Source organism: Aphis gossypii, chromosome 2, assembly GCF_020184175.1.
Source record: "Aphis gossypii isolate Hap1 chromosome 2, ASM2018417v2, whole genome shotgun sequence".
NCBI classification, from domain to species: domain Eukaryota; kingdom Metazoa; phylum Arthropoda; class Insecta; order Hemiptera; family Aphididae; genus Aphis; species Aphis gossypii.
Genome location: NC_065531.1, coordinates 39,668,301 through 39,676,719, shown reverse-complemented (window position 1 = coordinate 39,676,719; position 8,419 = coordinate 39,668,301). Strand labels below are relative to the sequence as shown.

Below are 8,419 nucleotides of genomic sequence, written 5' to 3'. Positions count from 1 at the left end.
AAGCATATCGCGGAAATGCAGATTGTGTGGGTTATTCGTGATTTAAGATTTTATTTTTATGGCAATAATACCATGTGATTTAACGATTAAATCGTAAAACCTATTACACCATAGTGAAATTATAATAGTAACCTATTATTTATTACTAAAAATTATAATCGACCGAGAAATAATTGTTCAACCAATGCGGTACGAGGTGCGCCATCTGTTGAACGCGGTCAGTAGACGTGATTTTGAAAATTTCGTGGTTTTGTGCGTTTCCTGTAGTCGGAAAAATGTTACATGGTAAACATGAGCGCTAGACTTTCGGGCACCGTCAATTCAAATGAAATTCATAAAAAAAATTAAAAATATTGCATGAAAAACATGCAAAAAAAGCTCGCCCGGACAGGGACTCGAACCCTGGACCCTTAGGTTAAAAGCCTAATGCTCTACCGACTGAGCTATCCGGGCTGTTGAAACATGTTGGTAAAATGAGTTTATTTAAATACGATATGCACATTAACAAAAATAATTCTATTGAATTTCATGATAAATAGATACCTAATGTTTTTCACAATTTATTTTTATTTTTTAATGTATTATTTACAGTTCTGACGTATCTTCAAATCAAGGGCGTATTTGAGTCAAGACCATGTGGGGGGGGGGGGGAGGCGAAACTAATTTTTCTATTAGTTTTTTAAAAATATTATTATATTATATTAGGTATTATATATTTATATAAAAGGTATTATATTTTCTACTTACCTTTAGTTACTATTGAACCTATTATATATTTATATCATATATGGACTATATGTATCTATTAATTATTATATTATAACTAATAGAAAATTGGCAACTGCAAACCTAATAAATAATGATTAATAAATTGAATAATTTCATGTATTATGTATATTTATAAAATATTATATAGGTTTCTATTATATATTTATATAAAATTAATTAATATAGGTAATCAATTATTCTTTCAATTAATTATAATATATTGGTAAATCGGTAAATGGTAATTGGTATACTGACAGGTTACTTAAATACTTAAGAAATAGTAAGTAGTATTAATAACCTCCATATTATTTATATTATGTGCGTAATATACGATATACCTATTTATGGCAAATTAAATTTGTTTTTATATAAACCGTAAACGCAATAATTTCACATTGGTTCAATCGATTTTGACAATTTATTATAACTAGGTATTTTTATATTTATAATTATGGTGACCAATTATATAAATTAAAAAGATAAGGTACCTACTTATAAAAATTTAGCTTCTCCTCTTTCGTAATTGCCCAATGCATATACCTACTATTCTACCAATATATTGCCTATATTGTCATCTCCTTCTATAAACATTTTTTTTATTCATATGGTTATTCTATTTTTTTTATATATATTATAATATTATATACTTTGACTAATTATTTGAAATTTAGGATTATGCCACCTTATTTGGTATTGGTGTGTGTCTTTGTGATAAAAACTCTTTGAAATTTAATTAAAGTAAACTTAAACTAAAGTATAGATATTTAAATTATGTTTTAAAAATATTAAGTGTAAAATTTAGATAAATAAATACAAAACTTCATTAATATGTTTCCTACATATTAACAGATAAAAAAATTTAATTAACTGTATTACCATCAAATTTAAATGCATTAGGTCGAACCATAAAATATAAATTAATACTAAATTATAAAAAATCATAAACATGTATTATTCCATAATATTTTCAAAAAAAAAAAGAGTAGGTACAATTTCATATACTAGGCACTATTGTTAAGGACACTAGGATATGCATCAAAAATGAGTATTGTCCTACGAAAAATAGTACGTCTGTTCACCATATTTATAATATTATAAAGACTATTATAATTAACCGTCAGCCATTGGTCATCGACTATTAATTAATATTCATAATTATACATGAATGTGTATGATAATAATTTATTTATATCAAATTGTACAAATATACAATATTCGATTTAATATTATGGAGACACTATGTGTATGTATTGTGTCTAATTATAATAGTATTTTTTTCATAAACAATTAACTAGAAAAATGATTAAATCGTAATTATTTCCATAAAAAAATTCATCAGAATTTGAAGTGATTAAATTTAAAATGTAGTATAATATATGATAATAAATAGAAATAATACAGAATCGGCCTATTATGTACATAAACATAATACGATATAGCTTTATGACTTGCATTAAGTCTTTTGATTTCACAGAAAACCATCACATTGTTCAACTTTTTTTTTAAAACATTTTTTATAACTTATAAGTTATCCTTACTATTTAGGATTGTAGGAGGGGTTTAACTGATAAATATTGTTTCATTGTTTTAGTTGTTTCGGGTTACAGTAACTTATTAAAACATTTGGAAGGTTATAATAAAATGCTTTTGAAAATTTAATTTTTGGAATAGGCATTTTATCTCTATAATTGCTTCCTATATTAGTTACTTATCGATATTTATGTACATATATATTATATACATTACATAAGTACAAAAAACAAACACTTACATGCATGCGCCATGCGTATGTAGGGTATTAGTGGTAGGTATTACACATAACTCGTATAATGATAGGTTTACTATTTATTATATGTGTTTTAGATACATGACAATAATATGACATATGTGTTGCATTAGAAGAACGTACCTATATAAATTCTGTCGGTTTAACGTCCCCTCATAACACCATATCATTGAGTGTTGAAATTTGAATAATACCAATGTTATATTAAGTGTGAAATAACTACGAATTATACTGTTTATACCACTAATCATGGTGATTTATTGATTTTTATTTTTAAGCTGTGCTTGGGGCGATGGAGTATAGTATAAATATATTATATGCATTTACCTAAAATCCTAGTGTAGCACATAAATCTTTGTAAATATCAGAACAAATGTAGGTAGTAAAATGATAAAAATTATTAATGATAATACAGGTATACAGGTAATAACAATTATTATAATATTAACGGTCCAAGAGTTAAGAATTTACATTGAACTTGACGTGGGCTCGGGATGGGCTGCCTACTCTGTAAACAACGACTAAACAAATTGCATTATTTATTACGTATACGATACGTATTATGTACCTATGCATTTTTACCTGTTCTCACTGGGAGGTACCTTTATATACTCGTCTGTGCATAATAAAATGTGTAGTGTGTACACATTAAGTTTAACAGTCGCTGTAAATCGAGTAAACAATGAGCTATACTATAGTCTATAATACTATATACCTACTCAATAGAAATGCATTTCTAAGAAAATAAAAAGCTATAACCCATATATACCATAAACGTATATTCAAATTTCAAGGTGAGATTAATTTAAAAGGTTAGATACTTAGATATGGCAAATTTTGTTTTATAATTATTTAGAGTTAATTCAATCCTGTCTTTTCTTCTCCGATGACACTATAATTATTACCTGCCGTTTTCTAAATCATTTTTAACTTAAAAGTTAACAGTCAACGTTATTATTTGTTATAGTTGTAGTCTTATAGGTATTATAATATATAATATATTAAGACCACAACTATAAATTTATAATTTATTTAAATATCCTTAAAATTTACTGTAAAAATGTTCAATTATTATTTATTCTTCAAAGATAATGAGTATACTCCTAAAGTATGCTCCTATAGAAAATAGTTCTGTATCTTTATTGATGATTGAATTTAAAAAGTTAAAATGTATTGCTTATTTTATTGAAAATAATCAAATGTATGAGGAGGCGTGACCATATTTAGTTACATTAAACATATAATATATGTGTATAGTGTATACACATTTATACATGCAATAAAAATCATGAAAAATAAATGCAATAATAATGTAAATAACATAATATATATGCAACTTTTTGCACTGCAAGGTACGAATATATTCTATCTAAATATATAAAATTAAACATTCTATTTAGAACAGTTATAACTTAAATCAGATATTTCACTATTCATTTTAACTTTTAATAGAGTCGATCAAGATTTTAAATTCATTAAAATAATAAAATATATACTGCTGTCTGCAATCGTTATTCGTATTAAATACACTGTATTTTCTTTGTTTTTACATTTAAGTCGCCTGCAGTCACCGCATTATAAAATATATAATATTTACTGACTACTATATAGTTACACAAGATTTTGAAACATAAATGTGAATTTTGGTGCGTCATAATATGTAATATTCTGTAGCTGATTTTCGTGGATTTAACGTATCAATTCTTCAATTACGTGTCGCGTGCTCATACACGTTAGTACAGCCGATTCCTGTTATTCTTCGAGAATTGAACTTAAAAATTATGATTTTATATGTTGTTGGTAGGTATGTACGCGTTCCGTTAAACGCGATTTTTCGAAGAACAAAATTATATGTTAGTTAGTAGAATCGGCTTTTAATAATTTCTTTATCGTTTTGGTTAATAATACATTTATTTCTAATTTCCAGTCATTTATAGACAGTGCTGTAAATAACGTCGTCATATTATTTAAATATTATTTCTTAGTAGTTGGTTATGGCTACAGCCCATACTGTCTACATACATTGTAATATATTTCCACAAATCACGTACGACATATTAATTATTATCGTATCATATTATTATAGTTTATAATAATAATTGTTATTATTATATTCATACGAATTAAAACATATCGAATTAGATAAAAATAATTTCAAATTCTCGAGTGACATCAAATATTAGCTACAGTGTTTAGTTATATGATGAATGATGATGAATTGATGGCAGAAAATTATTTTACGTGAACCAATACTTCTATTTTTATTTTTTATCACGATAATATAAAAATATTCTACAGCACTGATTATACAACCTAAGTCATTACTCTTTACTCTTTGTACTAGATATTATGCATTTACACTTAACTTATTGTATACATATTATAATATGAATATATTATAGGTATTAGGTACTAAACATTTTGATTTTTTCGCAGACGTTAAGTTATTGTATCTTGTTTGTTAAAAACATTATATAATCTTTAGTCGTTTCGTTCAAATAAATTTAATGTAATATAATGAAAGAAATCACGCGATTCAATATTACCAAATAAATATATCTAATCTATTTTACTGTTAATAAAATAATATACTTGCATGTTACCTACGTTTCGTATTGTATTTAAATTACAAATTATAACTCATTAAAATATTATTGTTTAGAATCAGCTAACCAAACATTTATACTACAGATTAAAAAATAAAATTGTGTAATATTTAATTTGTGTTAAGTCGTGGCATGATTGCTTATACGAAATAAAAGTACATAATATTCTTTGTATGCTGATAAGTGATAAACTGACAACATATTATATTATTGTATAGGTACTCTAGTTCCATAAGAAAAAAAAATGTAATTGGAAATAATTATAGTAATTCAAACTTTTTATTGCATATAAATTATTATTTGACTGAATGCAGTAATGTTTATAACAATAAATTAATATTTTATTGTACGATTTTAGTCATCAAATCGTTGAAACGGTTATCGGTTATTTCATAATAGTATGAAACTATGTGTCTATGTATGTACCAACTATGTAGTATGTACATCACAGTATCATACTAGCATATAGGTCGAAATCACATTGAAATTACAGGAAATAGTTTTCGGGGAGGGGAACCAGTGACGTAGTAAAGTTAGATACGTGTGAGAAGGGGATTTTTGAGGTAGGTACTTCTTCATTAAACCATGTATAAATTCTATTTTATTTTATACATTTTTACATATTTCATCATAATATACAAATGTTTTTAATTTTTTTATTTATGTATAATTTGTTGTTTTCCTCAATAGTTTCAAATTATATTTTCCATATACTATTTATTTATTAAGGTAAATATACACTGTATAGAATAACAAAATAAGCATATACGTAAAGAGTAAAAATAAAAAACAATAACACGAGATTACTTTAATAAAGACGTCATTCAATAGTACAGCACAGAATTTGGAGGTTAAATTAAATTAGTACAATTTTTATTTTTTACATACGATTATATCTTAGAATAATTAATACTATAGGTATGGTAAAGTAAAAAAATTGTAATTATTTATTGTTATACCCAGCACTATAGTAGGTTATTTGGGCTTGATCTACTGTTTACGTGATGTATAGGATCAACATTTAAAAATCATGCCTTTTTTACTACGTATACGTCATCATAAAATGGTATTATATTTAGCACAGCAATGGTTTATTTATATTTTTTATCCGACACTTGCCGCAGCAGTAATATAGATGAATCATGTGGATTCTTTGAGTACTGCAGTTTGCTACGCGTGTAAAAAGTAAGCAAATCGCTTACCAGTTTTCAAAAACCATGCATCGTCCTCAAATTTGTAGTTATATATTTATGTTATACTGCTGGCATAGTTTTGGAAATAATTTAAAATGTGCGTACCTACTACTCATTTGACTCACACAAATTCACTGCAGCTGCTCGTAGGATGAGGGTACGACCCCTATTTTTAAATTATAGGTACCACGATTAGGGGACCTCCTAGTTTCCATTTGGTTTAGAATGGGGATGGATATTTTGAAGGGAGAAACCATCACCGTTTGGATATAGTCAACGTAAAAATATATTTTAAACAACACATATATTTTAAAAATATTTCGATATAATGTAGTAATTTTGTTAATTTCAAGGGATAATGGAAATGTCGAGATATTACGAATTATAAAGTTATTCAATGTGTGTACTCGTATAGTCACGTGGGAATGTAGGATAAAGATTTAATAAAAACAGTTAATTTAAAAACGATGACTAGGTATTTCAAATTTATTTTATTTTACATAGACAAAGACAATTATGTACATAATATTATATTAACGGTAATATAATACATTGTGTATAATCATCTTGAGTTTTATAATTTGTATTACGGTTTATTAATAATAGATATTAAAAGCATGAATAAGAATACATTTATACAATATTTATCAAGTAAAATATAAAATAATAAATTGATATGACGTGTTGTGGTCTTATTCTGGTATATTTTAGATAGCTGAAATATATATATATATATATATTTATGCCTACGCTAAGTAAAATAAAATAAAATAATAAGCTTATATTATGACGAGAGACCATTGATACGTAAGTAACTATATAAACGTTTACAAAAACCAAGAAAACTAATAATTGTCAAATGTTTATTTTATCAACACATTGTTCTAATATAATAATAAGAATCGAATATTGACTAGTGTTTACGGTTTGTCTTATGTGGCGCCATCGCTATCTCGACAAAGTTTTAGAGCATCGATTCCAAATACAATGAAATCACAATACTAGGAAAACCTTTATACCGAATATAATCATTAATCAAACAATGTTAATACTTAATTGTTCGTAAAATATTATAACTTTAATTTACTTGTAGTTAACAGTATAATATAGTAAATTATATAATTTCGTATATATAAAGCACAATAGTGTGCACCATAATACTCGTATAATGTACAAAGCGCAATAGTGGACCATAATAAAATATATTGTTTTTAATAAAGTTAGTATCAAATTCAATGTTTAACATTTGGTGATGACCGATTGGACCTCATACTCTCTGCAGTCACTTGTGGACTTGTGAATGGCTTTATGTCTGTCACTCTATCGTCACGCCTCTAATAAAGGCTTTATCACTATTATCCTAACATTCATATATTATTATTTAAAAACACGTGTTTTTACATGTGAAATTTAGAAACGTCTATTAAAGTCATTATTACACAATTATCTACGAAACGTCAAACACTTTAAAGTAAGTGTTAGATGTATCTAAAAACGAGATCACACAAGTCGTGATAGTTCCTTCGTCCGTCCGCGACGGATACGCGGATGCGCGTAATTTGTGCTGCGTATATATAGGTTTATAATTTTATATAAGTACACATTGTCCGAAGGTTTCCTTAAAACGCAGTTAAAAAATAATACGGTTATTTGACCGGATTAATCGAATAATGATAGTAATAATATATTATAATATTATTCTCGACGGCGTGTTTCAGGCCGCGGGACGCGGTCTCGAAACGGTCCAGGACTAAATCCGCCCGCAGTATGTACGCGTATAGTCCATTGACTGTTGGATCGTAAGAGTTTTAATTTATTAAAATTAATTTATTATACAAATATTATTAATGTATTATATTTGGCGGATTATATATACGTACACGTCGGGTATATGGTATTTATTTTCGTACCGCGGAGAGCAAAAAATTACGATAATACACCGTCACAGTTTCACCGAAAACTCTCGCCCCCGGCCTCGTCCGTTCCAGGGATCGGAGCGTCGGCCGTCGCCGGCAGTACCGTAACAATATAACTACGTAGGCACACATAATTTACGGGACAGGTTG

General features: G+C 26.9%; 1 non-coding gene across 1 annotated transcript; it reads right to left on the bottom strand.

Moving 5' to 3' along the window:
* Positions 1-380: 380 nt before the first annotated feature.
* Trnak-uuu (transfer RNA lysine (anticodon UUU)) lies at positions 381-453 on the bottom strand. The gene has a single exon. It is a non-coding gene; the product is annotated as a tRNA-Lys (tRNA).
* Positions 454-8,419: the final 7,966 nt, after the last annotated feature.